Source organism: Fundulus heteroclitus, chromosome 22, assembly GCF_011125445.2.
Source record: "Fundulus heteroclitus isolate FHET01 chromosome 22, MU-UCD_Fhet_4.1, whole genome shotgun sequence".
Lineage (NCBI taxonomy): Eukaryota > Metazoa > Chordata > Actinopteri > Cyprinodontiformes > Fundulidae > Fundulus > Fundulus heteroclitus.
The window spans coordinates 28,494,284-28,520,186 of NC_046382.1; the positions used below are offsets into that span (position 1 = coordinate 28,494,284).

The 25,903-nt window shown below is 39.6% G+C and overlaps 1 long non-coding RNA gene across 1 annotated transcript; it reads left to right on the forward strand.

Moving 5' to 3' along the window:
- The first annotated feature begins 900 nt into the window (after positions 1-900).
- Positions 901-25,229, forward strand: LOC118557189. Its single transcript, XR_004927691.1, has 3 exons — positions 901-992; positions 1,084-1,140; positions 24,137-25,229. It is a non-coding gene; the product is annotated as an uncharacterized LOC118557189 (long non-coding RNA).
- The last annotated feature ends 674 nt before the right edge of the window (positions 25,230-25,903 follow it).

Consider the following 25,903-nt stretch of genomic DNA (forward strand, 5'->3'; position numbering starts at 1 on the left):
CCAAAGACTGCGGGCTTGAAACAGCCAGAAAGCTGGATGGCTCATGTTCATTAGTTCGAGTTCCTGTTCATTTATGACAGCTGAAGAGCTTTCACGTACGATGGACAACCCCTGTGCTTAAACTGACTGCTTCCTGTTCACTGGTTACTATTTCTCTTCTGTTGTGGTCACGGCATCGTCTGTGTTTTGTTCTGCTGCTGTGGCAGCTCATGTTCAGGCTAGATTATATTACATGATTAAAGCTAATTATGTTACAACAAGGATTGATTTCTACAGATATGTGCTAAAAACATTTATCTGTTTTAGATCGCACTGGCTGTTGAAAAGGCTGAGTTGTTGGCTTATTCCTGTAGTTGTGAAGCTGGTAAAGGTTTTTGCAACCATATAGTTGCACTTGTTTACCAGACTGCAAACTACTCTCAGCACCAGTTTCCAACTGTTCCTCCTGCACTGGCCTGTGTGAGTCATGTAGAAAGAAGGCAGAGACCAAGCACAGAGGTTAAAAAAGAGTGGAACAAATGTTGTTGTTTTTTGTTGTAATGCAATTCAGCATATGACATTCTCATAACTACCGTTAACAATATTTTGGGCTGACCACCTATGCCTTTTTTGATTGAGCTGTGCAGCCATTTAGGCTTCTTTCCCACCTCTACCTTATTACTGACCTGTGAAGTTAGTTGTATAATCGACACAAGTAATGTTGGATTACTTTTTCTCTCCTAAATATTCCTTGCGTGGAGTATTCTGCTGTGGGTAATTTAAAAAAATGCAGGCTCAACCTCTATCAATTAATAGTATTAATAAGTTAAGTAAAAATCTTTACTCTCACAAATCTGTCTCTCTGTTTCCTACCAATTTACTCACATGCCCCTTTTAATTGTTTATTTCTTGTAAGGGGATTCATCCTGAACCTGCCAGCGAGGTGGTGGTACGAAAAGCCAAAACTGTGTAAAAAACATGTCTGCAGTCCACACTCTAAAGAGCTTACACAGGTATCAGTTTGGAGTTATTATATATATCTTTATGCTCTTTATGTTTCCTTTATCATAAATTGTTTTGATTATGTCACCCATGTGTTTGTAGGACCACTTCCTGATCCCAACGTCTTGGAATTGGAAGAAAACCTACGCTAGCTGAAAGGTATGCTGTGAGCAAAGCTAGGTTAAGCAAATGCTTCATCTTCATCTTTCATTTTCTTTGGTCTGGTCCAGAACATGAGGCGGGATGAAGATGGTACAATGGACTCCCAGAAAATCTGGATCACACTCTCAGATGACAATTTAGTGTAGAACCAAATCTGGAAGCACAGTAGCAACTAAATTATGTATTTTTATTATGCTATAATACAATTACAGCATAAAATAAAATACGTTAGTGTATAAACAAGGTCTAACTATAGAATAATTAACTCACAGACATAAAATGTCATGAAAATGGCCATGTATTGGTATTTTGTTTTTCAAATGTTACTATTAGAATGTTTGTCTTGTTCAATTGCATTTTAAATGGTTAGCAGGATTGTTATAATTATTGAGCTAATGTGACATTATTTCTGTGAAGATTGATACATTTTGTGAGCCTAGGTACATGTGTGTATGTAGTCATCATTGACTTAATCTCTCCACTAAATGGAGGTGTAACTACACACCGCTGCCATATCACGTCTATGATCACATCCTACAATTGTAGTAATAGTGATATTTGACTCAAATGATCTTATATGACATGTTTATACAATTTACCATCTTAATTTGATATTTACTTGTGGGTGGATGCGCTACATAATCGTGGTCTGCAGTAGCAGCTAGCTTTCTACGGCTAGGTTGCTGCTAGTGTCGTGCAACTTGTGGTTGTAGATGGTCAAAGTAGCATACAAGAGCTTGGAAGCGGCATGATGAAGGGAAGAAGTGAAAATTTATTGTTAATCAAAATACAAAACGTACAGGGAAGGCAGGCGATGACAAGAACTGCACGTTTCCCAGGAACCTAAAAACGGATTAATTTATGTCACTGTCTAATGCTATAGCTATAGCCACCAAAAGTTGTCACACACCACCTCTGGTTTAAAACGTGGAAGCGTTAAAAAGGCCTATTGGTGCTGTTGATGGACAGGGTACTGATGGAAACTGGGCTACTGTTGGTCAGCAAAGGAGAAGAGAAAGAAGATGAGGAAAATGCACTGTCAATGTTTAGTGGTTATGCCCCTACAGGCGGGGTGTGAGTGAGAGGAGAAGGAGAATATGGACTTAGATGATGTGATGCAGAATATTCAGGTTTGGATGCGGGTTTGATATAAAAAAAAAGAAGAAGAAGGAAAGATGATGGTGCACCTAACTAAGAGGATGGACATGGCTGATGGTAACAAAGAGTGACTTGCAAGAGTGGAGGAAGAAGCCCACAGGTGGATTAGATCTTATGTAGACTATATAACCTAATAGAACTCCGTGACCGGTTGAATGAGGAAGTAAAGGAGTGTGTTCGAACTAAGCAATCAGCTGAGAAGAAGTGGGACGCTGTGAGGACTGAGGAGAGTTGCCAGGAGTAAAGGGGTATACAGTGTAAAGTGAAGACAGATATAGCCAAGGCTGAATAAAGGCTATACAGAGGCCTCTATGATAGTTTAGACTCTAAGGAGGGAGATAAAGATTTCTACAGGCAGGGGAGGCAGAGACAGCGATGGGAAGGATGTTCAGTAGTTTAGGATGATTAAAGACGGAGATGGAAATGTACTGACAAGTGTAAAAGTTTGATAGGAAGATGGAAGGAGTACTTTGAAGAGTTGGTGAATGAGGAAATAAGGGCGAACAAAGAGCAGGAGAAGTAAATGGTAAATGGCTTGTACTTGTATAGCGCTTTAACTAGTCCGACAACCCCAAAGCACTTTACACTACAGTCAGTCATTCACCCATTCACGCCCTGGCGGTGGTGAGCTATGTTAGTAGTCACAGCTGACAGACCTTTCTGTTAACACAACTTTCAAGAACAAGGAAGATGTGCAGAGTTGTGGCAACTAGAGAAAACTAAAAGAAGTTATGGTAAAGAGTAGTGGAATCTAAACTAAACAAGGTCAGAAGTGAGCATCTGTGAGCAGTGGTATGGTTTCATGCCAGGAAAAAGTTTTACAGATGCAGTATTTGCTTTGAGGATGTTGATGGAGAAGCACAGAAAGGGGCAGACATAGCTGCATTGTGTTTTTGTAGATCTGGAGAAAGAATATTGATAGAGAGCCAAGAAAGGAGCTGTGGTATTGTATGAGCGAGTCTGGAGTAGCAGAGAAGAATGTTAGAGTGGTGCAGGACACGTAAGGGAGATATATAACCAAATCTGAAGAGAAAGTGAGTAATACAGCAGGAAAATAGTGTAAATGCTATAGGACTGGTTAAGAAAACGTTCAGTTTCAAAAGGTGAAGCAGATGTCCAAACCAACTTCAGAGAAGAATTTATGTGGGAAATACCAAGGTCAGAACACTGAAACCGTCCTACGCAGGAACAGTTTGCCCAAATCATTTTACTGGAATCTTGTCCACTTTTAGTACTTGTGGGAAATACACTTCAGAAAAAAGAATTTAAAGATGTACAACCACATTTCTATTAGGAATGAAAGAAACACCAGATCAACCATATGCACAATTGTTACAATGATTTTACTTTTTTAGAAGCAATATACTGACATTTACTGTACAAAATATTCTATATTTTCCTTCACTGTTTGTTTTCATTTCCTTAGTTTATTATAATTCAGTGCATTTTAAAACAATTCAAGGCATTAAAAAAATTCCACATTTTGTCACAAAGGTCCATATAGTTTGCTCCGTGTAGTTTTCTCTGATTTATTGTGACAGTACAACACAAAGCAGCATATAATTGTGTAGTAGAAGAAAAATGATACATGGCCAAGGAGCCAAGAAACACATAAGGCACTGTGAAGAGGTTTGAATTGGTTATAAAATACAAGGTTATAAAACAATGTTCCATGGTTTGGACAAAACTAAAAAATGGAAAGTGCTTGGCGTAAATGGTAAATGGCTTGTACTTGTATAGCACTTTAACAAGTCTGACAACCCCAAAGCGCTTTACACTACAGTCAGACATTCACCCATTCACACTCTGAATGTGTGTGTGAAAGCAAACCTCATTTAAACATGGAGACATTCAAAGCATTATTATATTAAAGGTTTCTTTTTACGAGAAGCAGGCAAGAGGCAAATTGTTATGACCAGACAGAGAACACGATATTCCAACCAGACATGGTGTTGCGCTTTAAAAGGTTTATTGATAAAGTAAGGTACAGGTGCAGGGAAACCCTCACTGTTGAAAGCTGAGGAGCCTGGTGGAGAAAATCTGGCTTCCACAGCCACAGGTGATGAGCAGAGACTAGAACTGTATTGATAAGACAGGTGTGCGTCATTACCAGGCAGGCAATGACAGGCAGACAGGGGAGAGGGCTAGGGGAGGTTGGGGGTTGATAAAATACTCCAGATTGTAGTCCAGAATATAGCAGTCTCAGCATAGAGGGTAATGCAAGGCAGGAGAAATCTGTGAAGACGTGAAATCGCTCGACATCTACATGCCCCACGCTTTCAGTGATCTAGCATCGACTGTCTGCCGAGAACGAGTATATAAAGTCAGAGGAACAGGTGAAGGGGATGAACTTGATTGTGCTGCCGTGGAAGGGAGCTCACAGGTGCATCAGACCATCTTAGTGGTGCAGAACGAAAGTGAACAAGCATGCAGACAGACAGGCAAGGACATGACACAAATGGTAACTGTAGAGGAGGAGTTGTTGTCCAGCTATCTAGGTCAGGTGAGTGTGTTGACAAGACAACTATCAGTTGTGTACTCCACAAACCTGGCCTTTACGATAGAGTAGTACAGTCAAAGGCCAGACCTTCCCCCAATATGTGGCAATACTTGAAAACTAATGTTCACATACGCTCTTCAACCACATCTGACTGAGCCAGAGCACTTTTTGCAGAATAGGCAAATGTTTAATACATAGAGGCGCAAGGCTGGTAGACACATCCCCCAAAAGACTTGCAGCTGCAACTGCAGTGAAGGAGTGGTCTGGGAGGTTGATACACCGACAGCAAATCTGAAAGGTGGTTTGGCTAACATGACAAAATGTAAAATAGTTTATTTGGTATGAATTATTTAACAACATATCTTGTAGTAAATTCAGGTCAGGTAGTTAATGTTTTTATTGTCATGTCTTTGTTAATCTGACAATAAATAAATAAATAAATAAATAAATAAATAAATAAATAAATAAATAAATAAATAAATGCCTCATGTTAATTTTTTGGGAACTTTTTTCTAGAGTAAAAACTTTATCTACCAGAATATTTTATTTGTTCGCTTACTGTTCCAACAATAAGGCTCAAAATAATCATTTAGAATGTAAACCAGTCTATCTGATAAAAGCTAAAATTAACTAACCGGTAACTGGAGGCCCATTATATAAAGGACCTAACTGTGACTTCTGGGATAAATCAGTGAATCAGCTTTAAAGTGCTGTTAGATAAGCTGAGCTTTGTGAGTATTTTAATCCCCATAATTAAAGCTCTGTAAGGCCAAGCTTGAACCTAAAAGAGCATGTGCTTGTCCGTGCAGATGAATATACAATGCAAAAATAGGGCAAAGTTTACTGCATGTCCAAAGCGTTATCTAAAATGAAGGAAGTGCGTGTATAATGAAGGAAGCCTTAGTGAAAGATAAACACACCACACCTTGTACTGTCTTGTCCTGTCGGATCCTGTCTCACTGAATCAGCCTGACTGTGGGTGAGTTTTCAAACTGGCGAATGCTTCAATAACGCCTACAGAGCCTTGAAAAGGTACCCCCCCTCCCACAGATTTAACCAGACTACAAAATACAGTTTTCCTGTGATCAATTCTTTTGGGGAAAAAAAAACAAAACTACCCAACCAACTTGGACCTATGTTCAATCACTAGAAGAAAAAACTTCAATCCAGAATTTGTGACAACTGCCAATGAGTCTTTTACATCAATTACATTTCACTTGATGATTTAGAAACATTTGAGAATGACAAAGAAAGCAAAACGTTATAAATCTGTGAAGAAGTAAATAGTTTTTTACCAGTTTTGGTGCTGTCTCTTTAAATCTAAAGGAGACACTTTACACCCCTCCCCTCTCTATGTTGTAGAGTGTTCCACACCACCCCATTCAGCAATTTCTGTAGTATGCTCAGGGATGTATAATAAGCAACTGAACATGTTGATGTATCCACTTGTAGCTTCAGCATCCTTCAGCTTGGACTACAACAACCCTCAGAGAAATAAAAATTAGAGAGACTAGTAGGGTGGAAGTCCATGATGTTGTTTAGCTGTCCTGCAGCAAATACTGCGATGTAACTGTTAAAAAACGGTACCACATTTTTCGGATCATAAGGCACACTAGATTATAAGGCTAACTGTTATTATAAGGTGCACTACAGGAGATTGTGGGGTCCTTTACATGAATACTCTTCTAGTTTCAACCTTACAGTCAGACAGCTCAGGAGTCCGATCGGGTAGTAACACAGTCTACTGTAATGCTCCGAATACCGATTGAGCAGCGCGGCTTCGTTGCTTACCAAAGTCGTACTTACACATTTTAACAGATTTGTGAACACATTGTACCACTTAAAATCAGTCCGTAAGCACAACAGTAATCATATATAAGGGGCACCATCAATTCTTGACAAAATTTAAAGATTTTAAGTGCACTTTTATAGCCAGAAAAATACGGTATTACAAGCTTTGATTCAAACTTACCAGTCTGAAAATGCCCTGAATACACACACGTTTCAGGATATAACACTGAAAGTGAGGTTTGGCCATCTCACGGCTTCTATCCAGAATGCATTCGACACCTATTTGTTAGTTCAGAGATCCGAGCACCTTGGCTTTTATTCAATATTGGAAAACTAAAAAATCTCAACCCATCGTTCATTTTACCAAAGTGATCGCATGAATGAGTGTGACAGTTAATGATACAGCAAGTTTGCATCATGTTTTTTACTTTTTAAAGCAAAAGAACAGAAAAAAAGACAGTGTTGTGGATGAAGGCTGCGTAAACAAACAGAAGCCAGTTTGCAAATGCCTAGGTATCCCACAATGCAGTGTGCATTGTGGGATACAAGCCCTATAAATAATGGAGAACACTAAACGGCTTGAAGAATATGACCCAAAAAGAATATGAAGACATCTTTGCCGCATCTGGACAGACTGCGTTCAATTTTTTTGCACTCATAGAGACTCCAAGTACACCACAAAATGTATGTAAGGGCCAAAAACATGGATTTCGTATGATATGTCTCCTTTAACAGAAAATCAGAAAGATGGTGCATTTGCCTGCACAGTGAGGGATGGCTTAGACAAAAGACTCCTCTTGACCAGACAGTACTCCTCACAGGTTATTTTTGGTGCTGTGGCGGAGGAGAAGGATGAAAGAGTGGCCACAAAGGAAAGAATGTGATTCCTGATGTGGTTTCAGGGAGTCATGGGCAAGTCGACCTAGGGGTGGGGTGTCTGCCTTTTCGCATTTGGTGGCCCCTGGGGGTGCATGAGTCAAGGTCTGTTGAAGAGGAGGGGTGACTGGAGGAGAAAAAATTGTTGTTTATAGTCTGGAGTTGGAGGGGTCAGCAGTGGGGGTTATGCTGTGAGAGCACGGGGATACAATAGGTGCCACCTCTGTTTAACCCCATAAAACTGGATGTTTTCAAGAATGGATTCTGATTTCAAATTCCTTTTAGGCCTTTCTTAGTGTCTCTGAGAGAAAAAAAGGAAAGAAAATACTATCAATGGTGTACATGCCAAATTAATCACTGAGGTAAAATCTACAGAACTTAGATGCAAAATGTAATGCGTGTGGGAGATCTGATTGTCTGTGTGTGAATGTTTACTGGGAGAAATGGTAAATGGCTTGTACTTGTATAGCGCTTTAACTAGTCTTGACGACCTCCAAAGCGCTTTACACTACAGTTCAGTCATTCACCCATTCACACACACATTCACACACAGACAGTGGTGAGCTATGTTAGTAGTTACAGCTGCCCTGGGGCAGACTGACAGAGGCGAGGATGCCATGCACCGGCGCCACCGGGCCCTCTGACCACCGTCAGGAGGCAATGCAGGTGAAGTGTCTTGCCCAAGGACACAACGACAGAGAGAGTCAGTGCAGGGGATCAAACCGGCAACCCGCCAATTGCAAGATGAACTCCCTTACCTCTGTGACACGCCGTGTGCGCCTGTTTTTTCTTGTCGTCTGTGTACAGTTTGGCAGACTCCCATAACTGTCATCCAGGGGCATTGACACAGAATCAAGTTTTGTGACATTCTGTCAGTGTTTATAGCCGCAAGGCTGTCACAACACTGCATTCACATCAAACAACCAGCAGACAGGGTGCTCCTTTGTTTTATAATTACTAGAAAGATTCTGCTGAAGAAGCTTCTAACACTAACAACAGGAAAACGTCATTCATGTCAGAGCTGGAACAGATGAACTGATTGACTCTGATAAGACAGACAAACCATCTCTTTGACCGTTTATCTCCAGTGACAATCAAACGTTTTAGAAACCCATTGAACTAATTGTTGTCCTTAACCGTGAAGTGAACCTTTAATGACCCATTGGTTTATTTATTTATTTGCTTATTTTTGGCAAGTAATGATCTAAAAGGTGTGACATACATTTGTATTGAGCCTCACTGAGTAAATTAGAACCATCTTTCACTTTATGTACAGCTTCAGGTCCTTTTGGGGTATGTCTCTCCTCTTTTTCATGAGTAGAGACAGACATGTTTGTCCATTCTTTCAAAAATAGAGTCTGGTTGATTGAAGGAGTCAATTTATAGGTCAACTTTCAGTTGGATTTTGATCTTAACTTTGACTGGTCCATTATAACTCATGAATGGGTCTGTGCACCTGCACCTGCAAAACATGTCTACCTCCAACATGTACATAATAATGACAACAAAAAATACAATATTTACTCCTGTATGTTTTGCACCCTGCTCATTGCAATATTGTCTCAGTTTGTCCGCTTGTTTATAGTGCCTTCATATATATCCTTTATACTGCAGAGTTGTGTTATTGTATAGGACAAAGCAAGTTTATTTGTATAGTATATTTCAGTACAAGGACAATGCAAAGTGGTATACATGATTAAAACATAGGAAAATAAAAAGCAAAAAAAAACAACAGTTAGAATTAAATGTAGGAAAATCGAAACAAAACAAAACATATAATGTTAAGGTGCGTTCACACTGCCCGCAAAATTGGCAGCCCGAGCAACAGATTTACATGATATCTCTATGACAAGGGGCAGCACAAGAGCAGTACGTCGCAAAGCAATGCTAAGCGAGGCAACAATAGCGAGACTAGCGATGCAAAATGTGCGATTTTGGCAATTAAAGCGAACCCAGAGAGACACGACACATGTGATGGAATTCAAAGTGGCAGTGGCTGTAGTTGAAAAATCTGAATGTTTGTGACTTGTCGCATCACGACAAATAATCAGGAGCTGGATGTGGCTGTGACATTAATGCACCTTAACGGCACTCCATGCTCCCTGTGCTGAATTAACAATTAGTTCTGAGTGCTCACACCTGCGGCAGTTTTAATTCCTGAAAGCTGCTGCATCTGGGAGGAGCTCTATATATTCCTGACTCTCCTAGTGTGTAAGCGCCAGATTCTTGAAAGCCATCCATGTTAGTAGACCTTCCAGAGTTCCTTGACTGCCTTCCTGTGTGTGATTCAGTTTGCTCTGTGGATTCCTGCCTGTTTACCTTGCCCCTGTCTCTTTTGTTGGTTTTCTGATTCTGGACATTGATCCGTGCAAATATTCTGACCAAGCCTCTCTGCCTAGCCCCTTGTTACTTCTGCCTGTGCATGCATGTTTGTCGATCAAGACCCCCGGATTCCCCCTCTGGTACCTCCACCTGCCTCTGCTCTTCTGTGTATGACCCTGAACTGTTTCTTGGATAGTCCTCAAGCTGCCAACTGTCACTGGCTCATTGCTTCTTCTGTCAAGCTCCATCCAGTAAGCTGCTCAGACCCACAGCTTGGATTCAGTGCCACCTCCTGAATTTAAAAAAGGTTAGTGTCTATCTCTCAGTGTACACAATCATTCATTGTGTGTCCTGCAGCCACTAACCTGTTCCTTTCCCTTCTTGTGATACCTAATTATGGGCTAGCCGGTTTCCAGCCCATCTAAACCTGTTGCTTTAAGACTCTTAAACTGCTCGTTCTGCTACGGCTTAATTATCAAGTCCAATCCTTGATTCATTACAAGAACATAGGAAAATGGGGAAAAAAAAGCCAATATTAATGATTTTAAAAACAATTTGACTACAAACTTAAACTAATGTTTAAGTAAACAGTTTAACTAGAACAGTCAGAGGTAATCCTAAACAAATGATTGTAAATAACTCAGGGTTTCAGCACTTTTACTGTCTTCTGGAAGTTTGTCCCAGATAAGTGGAAGATAGAACTAAATGCTGCTTCTCCATGTTTTGTTCTGGTTCTGGGTATACAGAGTAGACTTGAAACAGAAGACCTGAGTGGTCTGGGAGGATGATACACTGACAGCAAATCTGTAATATGTTTAGGTTCTAATACATTCAGTGCTTTATAGATTAACAGAAGTATTTTAAAGTAAATTCTCTGAGATACATGGAGCCATTGTAAAAATTTCAGAACTGACTGATGTGCTCTACTTTCTTAGTTTTAGTTAGATGCGGGCAGCAGCGTTCTGGATCAGCTGCAGCTGTCTGATTGACTTTTTGAGCAGACCACTAATAACACCGCAGTAATCAATTTGACCAAAAATAAGTGCATGGATGAGTTTTTCAAGATCCTACTGGGACATTAGTTCTTTTAATATAAGTAAGTACACCGTGAGCATTGTATGATCCAGAGTCAAATTCCTCACATGTGTGCACATACCTGGCAAAAATCACTGATTCTGATTCTGAATAGGGTTTGATTTGACCAATTCCATTGTTGCTCTAGCCATGTGTTTAGGGTCATCTTGCTGGGATATGGATCTCTGCCTCAGTTTCATCTCTTTTGCCGGCAGTTTTTCTTCCAGCACTACCCTGTATTTAGCTCCATCCATTTGTCTTCCAATTATCTCTGACCAGCTTTTCTGTCCCTCCTGAAGGAAAGCATAACCACTCATTATGCTACCATCACTGTTTTTCTATCATGGGGACGGTGTGTTCGTGGTAATTAACAATCATATTTTTCCATTACAGACAACATTTTGCATGCAGACCAAATAGTTCAGTTCTGACCTCATCTGACAAGAGCAACTTTATCCTGTTTGTTGTGTCACCTACAAGGCTTGTGGTGAGATAAGATAAGATAGACTTTATTGATCTCAAAATGGAGAAATTCACCTGTTACAGCAGCTTTTGGTAACAGACCTACTTGTCAATGCAATCAAATGGATTATAGACATTTACAATGTTAGTGGAGATGATTGTGCTAGAGTACCAATAGTTGTAGGCACTGGCAAATACAGAGGCTATTGCACAAATTATCATAAAGTATAATTGAACAGTCTGACAGCGGTGGGGATGAAGGGTGTCTCAGTCAGCCACTGAAGGAGCTGCTATGCTCCTCTATCATCCAGTTCAGTGGGTGATAGGTGTTGCCCCTGATGGATGTTGTAGATGCTGATGGGTGTAGACAGGAATGATGTCATGTAGCGGTCTGTCTTACATTGGATATGGAGAAGCTTCTGACTGAAGCTTATTGTACAACAGTCTGATGAAGAGGATGTTCAAGGTTATCCCCAATTGTCTTCATTTTATGATGGTACTACCCCAGCAGATGAGAATAGAGGAGATCACATTCTCCACAACATATTCATATACACTCACCGCCACTTTATTAGGTACACCTGTCCAACTGCTCGTTAACACTTTATTTCTAAGCAGCCAATCACATGGCGGCAACTCAGTGCCTTTAGGCATGTAGACATGATCAAGAGAATCTCCTGCAGTTCAAACCGAGCATCAGTATGGGGAAGAAAGGTGATTTGAGTGACTTTGAACGTGGCATGATTGTTGGTGCCAGAAGGGCTGGTCTGAGTATTTCAGAAACTGCTAATCTACTGGGATTTTCACGCACAACCATCTCTAGGGTTTACAGAGAATGGTCCGAAAAAGAAAAAACATCCAGTGAGCGGCAGTTCTGTGGGCGGAAATGCCTTGTTGATGCCAGAGGTCAGAGGAGAATGGCCAGACTGGTGCGAGCTGATAGAAGGGCAACAGTGACTCAAATAACCACCCGTTACAACCAAGGTGGGCAGAAGAGCATCTCTGAATGCACAGTACGTCAAACTTTGAGGCAGATGGGCTACAGCAGCAGAAGACCACATCGGGTGCCACTCCTTTCAGCTAAGAACAGGAAACTGAGGCTACAATTTGCACAAGCTCATCGAAATTGGACAATAGAAGATTGGAAAAACGTTGCCTGGTCTGATGAGTCTCGATTTCTGCTGCGACAGTTGGATGGTAGGGTCAGAATTTGGCGTCTACAACATGAAAGCATGGATCCATCCTGCCTTGTATCAACGGTTCAGGCTGGTGGTGGTGGTGTCATGGTGTGGGGAATATTTTCTTGGCACTCTTTGGGCCCCTTGGTACCAATTGAGCATCGTTGCAACGCCACAGCTTACCTGAGTATTGTTGCTGACCATGTCCATCCCTTTATGACCACAATGTACCCAACTTCTGATGGCTACTTTCAGCAGGATAACGCACCATGTCATAAAGCACCAATCATCTCAGACTGGTTTCTTGAACATGACAATGAGTTCGCTGTACTCAAATGGCCTCCACAGTCACCAGATCTCAATCCAATAGAGCATCTTTGGGATGTGGTGGAACGGGAGATTCGCATCATGGATGTGCAGCCGACAAATCTGTGGCAACTGTGTGATGCCATCATGTCAATATGGACCAAACTCCCTGAGGAATGCTTCCAGCACCTTGTTGAATCTATGCCACGAAGAATTGAGGCAGTTCTGAAGGCAAAAGGGGCTCCAACCCGTTACTAGCATGGGGTACCTAATAAAGTGGCCGGTGAGTGTATATAGAACATCTGCAGCACCAAGCTGGAAGCAATCCTTGCACAGTATCGCAGGCCGGCTGTGGTTTGAACTCAATAGTTGATGGAGTAGATCTTGGAGGAGTCCTAAGCCCACAAATTTGGATGTATTGAACTTGCCATTGAGATGTACCGGAAAGACTTTAAGGCAGACCGTAAAACTCCACTGTCAGCCTGCGGCAAAACAATTTGTTGCTATCTGAATTGGATCACCCGATGCCGACCTTGAAAGCTGGAAATCTCAAACTCTCCTGGGTGTTATGTAAACAACACGCTCTGCCCCCGTCCTTTCATGACACCCGTGAACTGGAACAGTGCTCTACTGAACTGGCTGATAAACACACCATCAAAGATTAAGTGCTGAAGGGGTCTGCTGGACAGTAATGGGCTTACATTAACACACACATGAACACACACACATGAACATGGCGACAAATACATGTCCTGACTCACCCGATTGTTTTTACCAGCCGGGACAAGAACCCTTGGTTGAATGAGTATTGTACTGTATTGAGACTGTATTGGGATGACCCCCACCAGAGAACCCACCACCCACACATGTTATGTTTTGTGCTGAGGGTTTTTCTTGCATCCTCATACTGTCCCCTGTTGTTTTCCTTTTTCTTTATTCTGCAAAAAGGCAGCGCCTTGTGGCAACAGCCTCAGTCACCTGTCTACCCATGTTTGTCTTTCTTGATGGGCTGTACTGAAATGCAATTTTCCCTTTGGGGGACAAATACAGCAATTCAATTCACATGAGCAGGCTGAAAGCCAATGAATATGCAAAAAATGTAAGATTGAAGATAGATATGAGTGTGTGTGAATGGTTGTTTAAACCAATGTGCCTTAGTGTTACCAACAATTGCAATAGTTAGGCACCAGCTCCCCTGCAATGATAAGCAGGTAGATGCAATGGATGTTTTTTTTTATGTTCACTTCACAATCGTACTACTTTGTGTTGGTCTATCCCAACCATTTCCAATAAAACACCAAAGTTTGCTTTGACAAAATGTTTGTCTTGGTTGTTGAAGCAACTAATCGAGAAAATAAAAACCAAAACCTAAACGTGTTAGCTTTTGCCATTAGTTTTAGTTAGCTGTCACAGACAAAAACTGAATATGAAAAATGTTGGGCCTTTAAGGAGATGAACCAGAGGCCTTTAAGGAGATGAACCAGAGGTTCAACGATATATATAAGTGACTTCTATTTAGCCTGGACACACTGATGGCAACAAAGTCCATCTAGCCAGTCAATATCTATACTTGCTGATCATTGTAGGGTCACAGTGGCCCCACTGGTGCCGCTGGGCTTATTGAAAGAACTGTAGGGTACACCCAAACATGTCACTAGTCCATCATAGAGCTAAATAGAATAAATAATCTTGTACACAGTCACTCATTTCTAAAGGCAATTCAGAGACCAATTAACCATTAGTTTTTTGGACCCTAAGAATATCCATGTGTGCACGAGGAGAACAGACTAACTTTTTGCTGAAGGATCCCACAACTCAAGGCCAGGACCACCAAGTTGCAAGTCAACAGTGGTTCTACGGGCCCACTCTGCAGCCTGGCACCAGAGCTCTAGAAAAAAACTAAATGACAATAAAGATAATTTATTTTGCCGTTCACTCCCGTAAAACAGTGAGTGCCTTTGAAAACATAAATATTATATTGGGTCAAAATAACTAATAGTTGTAAGTGTAATGTGGCATTAACTCTTACACGGAGTTACAAATAACAGCTGAGTGACACATATTCACTTGGGTTTTGCAATTAAGAAGTTCCTGCCCCTGAAAAATGATTAAACATTAGCAAAGCAATCACAGATAAGAATCACTTATTAACCCATAATTCATACATGAGTGATCTCTGAAGGCTGATTACCAGTCATGCATTTGAGATAAATCAACTGTGATTGTTATGGCAGTGTATATCATTTGCAACTGTGTTATATAGAAGGCGAGTATCCTCCCGCTGATGTAGCAGGCTTGTTACTACAGAACTACTTGTGAAAAAGTAAAACACCAGAAAACATAGCATTGTTTAAAAAATTAATGATCAAAAATAACTTCCTCTTCCAATTAGAAAAATAAACCTGATTAAATAATCTAAAGGGAACACCTCATATTTGGCAATTTCTTGTGGCCATATGAGTGAGAAATAAACAGACAACTTTGGACAATTAAGCAATTTAACGTAAGACAAGATCTATATTACATTTTGCAGGTATAACATTTACTCTTAGATTCAGTTCTCATATTTTGTAAGAAAGTTTAACTCACACAGTCTGGCAAATCTTAAATCTACTGATGCTTTAATCATGCTATTTAAAGTAAGGTATTAGGAATATGTCCTCTACCCTCTATTTATAAATGCATCAACCCAACAAATAAACTATAAACTGGTTTAAGCAAAACAAGGCAAAAAAGAGAGAAAGGATGAATGGAAAAGCACTAAAAGTCAGCAGAGAGAGAAAAAAAAAACAATAAGAAATTGTTAGGCTTTATATGAATGGGCAAATTCAGCTTGACAGAGGAAACATGATCATTTTAATTACACTGGCTTATTTCCAGGTGGTTAAACAGACCAGTGTCCATAATTGGTCCAAATTGTACTAAACCTGTCAATTCTTGAACCAGGTTTTCTCAAACAACTCAAACCTGGAAACCATCATTGGATCAGATCTGGCTCACAACACCAAAGATTGTAAGCTTATATAGATGCATCCCAGAGACTCCTCAGTCCCATGTGAATCATTTCTTTATCCTTATGCACAAATAGGCCAAAAACAAATCAAAGCAGCATAAAACAAAAGAAAGAAAGGAGGAACATTTTCAGCTCAAATACTATGCTTTACAAAAGGTAAATATATAATTTGATACGGGATAACAACAAAAAAATGTATATACAGGTTCAGGTACAAGACCTAATATGAATAATTGCCCCACATAAAGAACTTCTATCCTTTATTTTTAATCAATTATGAATATACTGATATAAATCTCTTAATAAAATAAAGATTTAATTAGACTTTTACATCAAGCAGGTAATATAAGTACCAAAAATTCACACCGGATCTCTGCAACAACCCAAGTAATCAACCCCCCCCCCCCCCTCCCCCCAAAAAAAAAGAATTGACAAGTATTAAAAGTAATTAACCCAGTTAGATTTAAGAGAAATTCTTTCCAGGCCCCTTCACAGCACCTCCTGTATGGAGAAACTATTCACATTCGTTCCTCAGGTGTCGTTTTGATCCATTCTGCTTTTTGAGAAAACGGTGGGATTAGCTTCAAAATTTGTGCAAGCAGACCTTACAGGTCCCTCCTCCTTGCTCTCTGCTGCGCTTACTACCTTCCCTCCACAGTTTGTAGCCCACAGCAGAACTCGCTGTGCTGCTCCAATGTTTACCTGTCTTTGTTTTCTGAGCAGGTGCCACTCAAGAAAATGACAGTTTTCCTGTAAAGCAGGTTGTTCCTCCACATATTATGTTCTCCATACAGCTGCAGCCCACTGGCAATCTAGAGGCTGACTGACATTACGGCTGTGTGGGGGGAGGGGTGTTACAAAATAGTGATTGAAACCACTAACAACCAATCAAAGCCAGACTTCCCTCCTGGCTCTGATTGGTTGTGTCCAGGAGCGGTATATTTCTGCAAATGGCCGTAGGACCACTGGGAGGAACCAGAGGAGCTTTATTTTTCACATATTATCTGTCTCATATTTAACTGTCAAAACATAGTGACAGTTTTGAATATATATATATATATATATATATATATATATATATATATATATATATATATATATATATATATATATATATATGAAAAATGCATTTTTATAAAAGTTACATACTGCATACTGCTTGACTACGTTGTCTGAACCCTTATCATAGTCTTTGGTGAAAAGACCATTAGCATGCTTTTCAACCCTTAGACTAAACTGAAAGGTTTTAATTTGAACATTGCAGCAGGAATGTTTTTTGAATACAGACAAATCTGAGATGGTTTCTTGGCTTTTTATGCCTTTTAGCACACCCTTTTCTTCCTCTTACTCTTCCTCTTATCCAAGACCAGGTTGCAGGGGGAAGCAGATTTAGGAGGGATGCCCAGACTTTCTTCTCTCCACATACCCCTTCCACCCCCCCTGAGAGAAGCCCAATATGCTCTCAGGCCAGACTAGAGAGATACTGTCCCTCCACTGTGTCTTGTGTTGCCGCCTGGACCTCCTCCCGGTTGGGCATACCTGGAACACCTCACGAGGGAAGCGTCCTGGGGGCTTTCCCTGGGGGATACAAATGAATCCCCTCGATGTGGAGGAGCAGAGGCTCTACTCTGAGACACTCCTGGATGGCCGAGCTCATCTCCCTTTCTCTAAGGGAATGCCTGCCCACCCTTTGGAGAAAACTCATTTAAGCTCTCATTCTTTCAGTCACTACCTAAATTTCATGAGCAGAGGTGAGTGTAGGAACATAGACTGATCGGTAAATCAAGAGCTTTGCCTTTCAGTTGAGCTCTCTTTTCAAAACAGACCGGTGCCGTGTACGCATCACTACGACAGCCACAACGACCCGTCTTTCGACCTCCTGCTCCATTCTCCCCTCATTCATAAACAAGACCTCAAAACAATTATTCTCCTTCATAGGAGGCAGGAACTCCCATGATTTATTATCAGACAAAGGTAACCAGAGGTACACAACATGCAGTTTCCCTATAAGTGTTTAATTTGTAAAGTGATAAACAGCTATCTGGAAGTTTTGTTGCTTCAGCAACTAGATCACCATCATTTTATGACCTTAAACTCATGAACATTTTGATCATAAGGCAGGGCAATGATTCAAATCACACTAGCAAATCCACCTCTGAATGCCTTGAATTAACAAAATACATGTTTAGCAGTGGCCTGCTGAAACCTTGAATTATTTTTATTGAGATGTTGTGGCATGACTTTAAACAGACTACTCATGCTTAGAAACGCTGTAATATAGCTGAATTGAAACAATTCTGCATAAAAGAGTGGGCCGAAATTTCCAACACAGTGGTTTATAAAACTTATTGCCAGATACCACAAATGCTTCGATACAGTTGTTTCCACCAAGGGAGGCACAATCACTTGTTAGGCTTAGGGGGAAATTACTTTTTCACACAAGGCCAGGCTATGTTGGAGATAATTTCCATTGGTAAGTAAAATCATCATCTGGAGACTGCTTTTTGCAGGCCATTTACACAGTTTATTTTGGTCTGATTTTAACAGTTAATTTGTTTGATAATCTAAAACATTTGAGAGTGATTAAAAAAAAAGGAAAACAGGAGAAATCTCTGTGTGTGTAGATGGGATGTAATTGATCTTTCAGCATGGTAAACTACCCTGTATTTCTGTACACCAGCATTCAATTTGGACAGTTTCTGAAAGATAGATCAGCTTAACAGTCTCGTATCAAGAACAATAAAACAAACTAGCATTTAGGTGCAAGGCTAATTTTACACCGAAACATAATGTATTTACAGATAAGGCAGTCCGCTGCTCTGAAACGTCATTCTGTGGCACCGTGTTCCAGGAAAATGTCATTTAGATACCAATCTGGCAGATGGACAGGAAATTTGAGACGCTATAACCAAACCAATAAGCCCAGTGGTGATTATTTAATGCGCTGGTCAAGAAGCAGCTGTCATGGATTTGAAGCCCAAAAGTCCCTGTGGCTTTGAACCTGCAGATAGATGACAGTGGACAAGCATATCCAGCTGTATCTGTGTGTGTGTGTGTGTGTGTGTGTGTGTGTGTGTGTGTGTATGTGCAACAATAAAGCAGTCAACCCTCCTACAACGTGCAACAAGCATGACCCAGGACAACACAACTGATGTTTAACAAACACAGGTGGAGGCTGTGTGTTTATATCTATAGATAACCTCATTCTGACCTGACTCATTCTCTAATAGTCTTTGTTAGGGCTACTAATCGTTTCAAAGACTGTTGCACAACAACTTCTTGCTCTTCTCAAGGAACAGGTTGTGCTGCCAGCTATGCTCACGCTTTAAAAGACAGCCAGCACCAAAACATGCACCCACACCCACAGGCCTCCATGTAGGACAGCAGCTGTTTCAGCATAGATCATTTAAAGTTTTAATTCAGCAACTGAAAAGCAGCAACCCACCAGGACGTCCGGTCCCCCTTTCTCTCTCATTACAAGCAGACACCCACTAGATGGTGCCATTTCACTTTTGAAAGTGTGGAGATTCCTTGTGCAGACTTTTAAAATCAGCATTTTCCTCCCTGTGTGTGAGTTTGAATGCTTTCTGAAAAAGTGTGAACATGTTGTTCTGGAATTCTAAAAGGTTACTAATATCAGGGATTTGCATACATTTAGGGAAGCCTCAAAACACAACCTGTCTGCCTAAATCAATGGTAATTTGTTCTTCACGTACAGATGCAGGACTCCAAGGAGATCACATTTTGCAAGCATGTTTTAATTACGTTGATTTTTATACAACATTGCTGGCTTCCTTTAGGTTTACTTCTGCTTAGTAACTTTTATAACAAGGTTAAAAAGGCTTTCCTGGGGGGATCATCAGGGGCCATTGAACGAGAGGGTGGGTTATACCCTGGTCATGTCGGCTTTTCATCACTCTGTAAATACATTGAATAAAATAAAATATTGCTTATCAAATTGTTCTATTCGTATCACTGACAACACGTGTCCCTGCAACACATGTTGTTCATACAGTGGGGAAGACAAGCATTCAGGACCACACCGATAAGGTCGTATAGCTCCATCTTCTGTCTCAGAAAGTAGTTGCTTACTTTGTTGTATGAGAGCTGCTTACAGAATTTGTCTGTATGTGTATGTTAGTAAGTAAATCCTAAATTTCTCTGAAAAAAATAAATCATGGATTACAAAAATGAAACAAATGCAACATACCTAGGAAACAAGGGTCTATGTCGCATTGGACTTATTTAGGGCAATATCTGAGATAGATTATTTTCTGGACACTAAGCCAAAGGATAGGTTTGGATTTTTAAGATAAGGGACAAGAAGGCATCGTGTCGTAGGGTGAGGAGAGCCAGGGAAGAGAGTGAAAAAACAGAAATGAGTGAATAATTTAATGACTGAACCATTCAAATGAAGTCAAATAAGCATTTTTTTGCAAGAGATACCTTTACTGTTGTTGTGCTAGTTAACTTTAGACATGTCTGTTCTTCCCATTCGTCTCATAACAGAATACCAAACAGATCATTTTTGGTCAGTACAATTAACTTTAACCAGTTTTCATACCCTGTCTTAACAGATGGACACTAGATGCACAGTACCATTAATACTAGCTGAGCTATTAAGCAATATTGATTTTTATTTTTATTTATTTCCCCTTCTTACAAACTCTGGCTTGTTCCTCTTCATTGTCTTCCACTGGGAAAATATTTTTTTGTTTAATTCAACCTCGCACCAGAATCTATATTATTTTTATTCACAAAGCATGATTCAGTTCATAGGAATTGTCATTTGATGTATGTCTTGTTGATTTTAATCATCACATTGTTTATAAATAAAGGAACAAGAAAAGAAAGTGAATGAAAAGAAATAAGTTGACAAAATCATAGAAAACTCATGAGCTAAAGTTCTGGAGACGCTCTGGACTTTGATTGCTGGACATTCTCCCTCAGGATTGTCGGCTAGAGAGCAAGATCCACGGTTGCATCCATTACAACAAGTTTCCATGGTTTAGGCAGCAAAGCAGCCGACCAAAATGTGCCACTTATTTCTGCCACAGAAAAAGCGTCCAGACCCTGTTTTCCCCTGGTGGATCATCAACGTGATCTTGGCCAATCTGAAATGGACCTTTTGGTTAGTTTTGGTCTGCAGTAGCTTTAAAACGTGGAACTCTCCCACATATGTCATTTCTGCTCGCTTTGCAGCCTGCTGTGCTGCAGGGCTTGTTCTTGGTTCTTTTTTAACTTCCAGGCAGAGTTGTTAATGGTTTCTTGGTGTAATTTTGGTAGTTGATTTCTTTTTTACTCACTGTGGAGACCCAAAGCCTTAGAATTGGCTTTGCCAATTTAAAGACTGACAGTTGTCAAAATATCTTTGTAATTAAGTTTCCTTTTACTTCTTTTAAAGATATTTAGCCCACTAAATGTTGGCACATTATATCCAAGTGATATCTTGAAAATAAATGTCCAGCGGTGATGGTTTGATTTGTGAAATTGAACCAAAAACCAAATTTTATGATTTACCAAGGGGTATCAATATTTTTACATAGAGCCAGAATGGTTTGCATAGATTTTCCCCTCTAAGCAATTAAATTATTATTTGAAATGTGCTTCTTTTCAGACAAATAAAGTTGTAAGGGGGAAATTTACCTTTTTTCAAATCACTGTCCATCAAAGCAGTTATCTGGCAAAAAAATATAAAATCTAAGTAAAATCTTAATATATATATATATATATATATATATATATATATATATATATATATATATATATATATATATATATATATATAATCATAGGTTATTCAGTCAAACCATGCCCTTAAGTTTAATCAAGATGATAGCCTGCAATCTTCCTGTAATTTGATGTTAATTTTAGCAATAAATAGTAGAGTGAGGATGGAAGGAAAATTGAGTTACTCCCCCCCGAGAGTGCTTTCTGTGTCCCAGAGGTCTTATCAGTTGCCCTTCCTGTCCCTCATGCTGCCCTGTTTGCAGCTGACTGTCACCCAGCCAGATAGATCGAGGTCTAATAGAGAGACCTGTGCTGTTAAGTGATTGAGCTGTAAATACAGAACGACCCCGAGAAAGACTCTCATCATGTGTGAAGTCATTCAACACTCTGTCCTATTTCTTGACATCTGAGAGTGTCTGAATCATGTCTATCACTGAAACGGGGGGGACATCTCCGATCGTAATGGAGGAGGGCGAGTCACGCAGCCTGTGGTATACATACGTGTGTGGGTGAGCAAATGTGCTCGGAGAAGGTGCTGAAGCATTAAACTGCAAGCCTGAGATGATCTTCATATCAGCCAAACAGGAAGGTGCAAGGTAAAAAAATTTATGGAAATGGTCGTAAAAGGTGAAGACTGCAGAAATGGGATATGTCAATAAACCTCACAATCTACAGCAGTTTACTGAGCAGATGAGAAGCACGGCTGTTAGGCAGCATGGATCTAATTTTCTCAATAAAGCCCCTTTAAGTCAACAACACAAGGGTTTCATAAATCCTAATACAGGACAGATTAATCAAGAATGTGTTTATTATTGGCAGAGTGCCTCTGCTGCACTAAATCTCTTGGTAATAGCAGTATTAGCTTTTTTATAAATAAATAAAAAAGATAAAACCCATGCAGCCAACTTATATCATGAGTTTGCTCTTTGCTTGTTTTTAGACGTCATTCATCCTCTTCAGAGCATTTTAATATCTATCTATCTATCTATCTATCTATCTATCTATCTATCTATCTATCTATCTATCTATCTATCTATCTATCTATCTATCTATCTATCTATCTATCTATCTATCTATCTATCTATCTATCTATCTATCTGTCTGTCTGTCTGTCTGTCTGTCTGTCTGTCTGTCTGTCTGTCTGTCTGTGTATATATATATACATATATATACATATATATATATATATATATATATATATATATATATATATATATATATATATATATATATATATATATATATATATATATATATATATATATATATATATATAATATTAGGGATTTCCTATAGGGGTGAATTGTGTGTAGAGATGTAGGTGTGGCATTTAATCTGAATGTCTCCATGTTTTTTTTTTCCTGTGAGACGGTCCATTGATGACGGGATGCTCCACATGGGCAGTGGTGCCTGCACACATAAAGGGATGGAGGGGGCTTATGAGGACCCCAGCTGTTTTGATAGCAAAGACAGGCATCATGTGCTGAATTTCAACAATTACGCCTCATTCATCTTTGATCAGTTATAGGAGAACAAGATTTGAACATGTTCAAATGTCATGTGTCTACACTGCAGGTCCAGAGTATGACAGAGACCTCTGGTTTCTGCTCACAATGCCTTCCTTAAAACCCAATATCAGTCCTATAGCTTTTGGAACATAGTTACTGCAGTATTGGCCTTGGCGTTTATTAATATGCATCATTTTCCTGGATTTAAGTATATATTAATGTTGCCAGACCACTGCTGAATGGGTCTTAGCCAAAAGAAAAGAAGGACTTAGTTTCATAATTTTCAAGAGACACAACTTAAGTGCTAAGTAAAAAACTCATAGTATGCATAGATTGTTGTTAAAGTCAGGGGAGTCTTAGCAAAACAAACATGCCTACTGGTCATAAAATGTATTCTGTGACTTTTTATATAACAATCAGTTTATTTTGCTGAAAAGTATGTGTGATCTTTTTACTTAAATTTAACAAACTTTTGGCAAATAGAGTAGAACAAGGTTAACACAACAAGCACACGAAAACTTGATGGAACCTCCCCATTTAAATATAAATAAACAATGTACCAGTTTTCCAGATTTTATTTTCTTTTTAAATTGAAATGAGATTTTTTTTTTACTCTCTTGTGCCCTAAAACTGGTTTTAAATGCTTATTCAAATGAAAAGTGACTTAAAGCTTCATTGCAATAGTTCATTTGTTCACTATGTAGTAGAAATCAGACTTTTTGTGGTAACCTTTTATTTATTTATTTGTTTCTGACTCTTTCACATAGGCCCAGATTGGGTTGGATAACTTTGGAATTGGAATCATTATTTAAAAATACTCTTATGTATTTACTTGGATCTATATATATGATTTCAATGACAAAAGATCAAAAACGTAAAAAGTATTCAGGATGACGACAGATCTTTTTTTTTAAGGTGAAATGTAATTAAAAGCAATGAAAAGCAGTAAATTCATAAATTTATTAAAATATAACAGTAAATTATTCAAAAGTGACTGTAGTTTATGTATAAGCATTAAATAGGAAAGTTGTATCTCATTTGTCCGGCCTGACACCTGTTTTTTGATTCGTTTTAGGGGTTCAAGCAGAAGACGGCTGTCCTGTCTAAACATTTTCAGGTCTTTATTTGAGGCCGTGGTCACGATGCGTGTTAGGACCACGACTCCTTTGGGGAAGTTTCCGCCTGGATCAACAGTGATCCTTCTTCAATGGAGGTCGCACTATGGCTATAAGGGAGCAAAGGTTCCCTCCGCTTTTTGCAGCCCGGCTTCCATTAGCAATCTGTTAGCCGCAGTCCGCTGAGAGGGATGCCGGCCTGAAGCGGCAGCTCCTGGGAGAGCGCAGAAATACAAAGCCACACTCGCTCTCAGGCTCAGGGCACAGAGCTTGTTTGATGAAAAAGAACAATTAAGGGAGAAATGAGGGAGAATCATCGGGGGAAATGGTTGATGAAGACTTTATTGATTAGAACGGCTCCACTGATCCAGCTCTCATTGTAGCAATTACCACTAGCTGCTAGCGAAAGTGGGGGGCCTCACGGTGCAGGGGCCTATCGGAAGACAGTGATGCTGCAGACGTAAAACCAAGGAAGCATTTGTAGCCACACAGCCACGCTATATCCTAAAAGAATTAGAGGGTAGAAGAAGACGTCAGCATTGCAAAACAAGTGTAGCTAGGTTTCTGCTTTATAACAACATAAATAAATATATTTATTTGCTGAAACATACACTGCACTACATACCTGCAGAATAAGACAAAGTCTTCCTCACTTATATTTTTGTCTCTCCTTTACATACACACACAAACATCAATGACTAATTCAAATCCCTGTGAATGGAGCAATAAAATCTAATAGGGGCGCATCTGAGCAAACAGAGACCTACCAGAGAGCTCGCTCGTTGTTCGTTTGTTTGCTCAGCTCAGACAGCATGTTATTTGTATTTAAATGCCACTGATGCCTGCTCTCAGACCGACACTGACAATGCGGAGACGGCAGACACTTCCATGGGGGACTGTTGATCTGCTTCCCAAAACGCAGAAACATGTTCTATGGTTACAGATTACCAGTACTGGAGCAGGAAGATCTTTGGAAGAAGGAACATGTTGCTGCCTATTGTGTAGAGAGATTTTGCACTGCAAGGCATGTAAATATGTACAATTACAACAGGAAAAAAAAAAATCTTTGCAACAGAGAGGTCAAAGGCTGGCTGATGTTGGAAATCTGCATCCAAGCCTTACAGGGTCGGAGGTTAATTTGAAGTGCAACCTTAGTTTGAAGGAAATTCGGAGAAAGAGTTTCTCTTCTTTGCAAACTACAAACAATATTAGAAAACTCTGCAGTGTAAATATCCATACCTCTTAAAATTTACAACATTTTGTTGCATTGCTGCCACAAACTTCAATGTTTCTTATTGAGAAAAAGTGGTACAATATTGTGAATTGGAAGGAAAAGTATACAGTCATATTCAATATTCAAACTAGAATATATGCGAACATACTGAATGTGGAATATACTAAGAGGCTTGTTGTTGATTTCTGCATTAAACATTTTACTTTTTTACTGGTTTGATGCTATATTCTAATCCTAAATACTGTGACTTTATTAGCTAAAGGTGGAGAAAAAAAATCATAATTAAGTTAAATAAAGGCTTTAAAATCATCATTCTGTGGTAATCTATATGATGTATTTCCCTTACTGAATTGAATTACTGAAATAAATTAACTTTTTGACAATTTTTCTGCAAATACAAAGCATTGGATGTATTTGTATTTAAAGGTATAGTGGATGATCTTTATCACCCTTGAGTTCCAGGGTGGGGGTGGGGGATCATCTTAAAGGACAG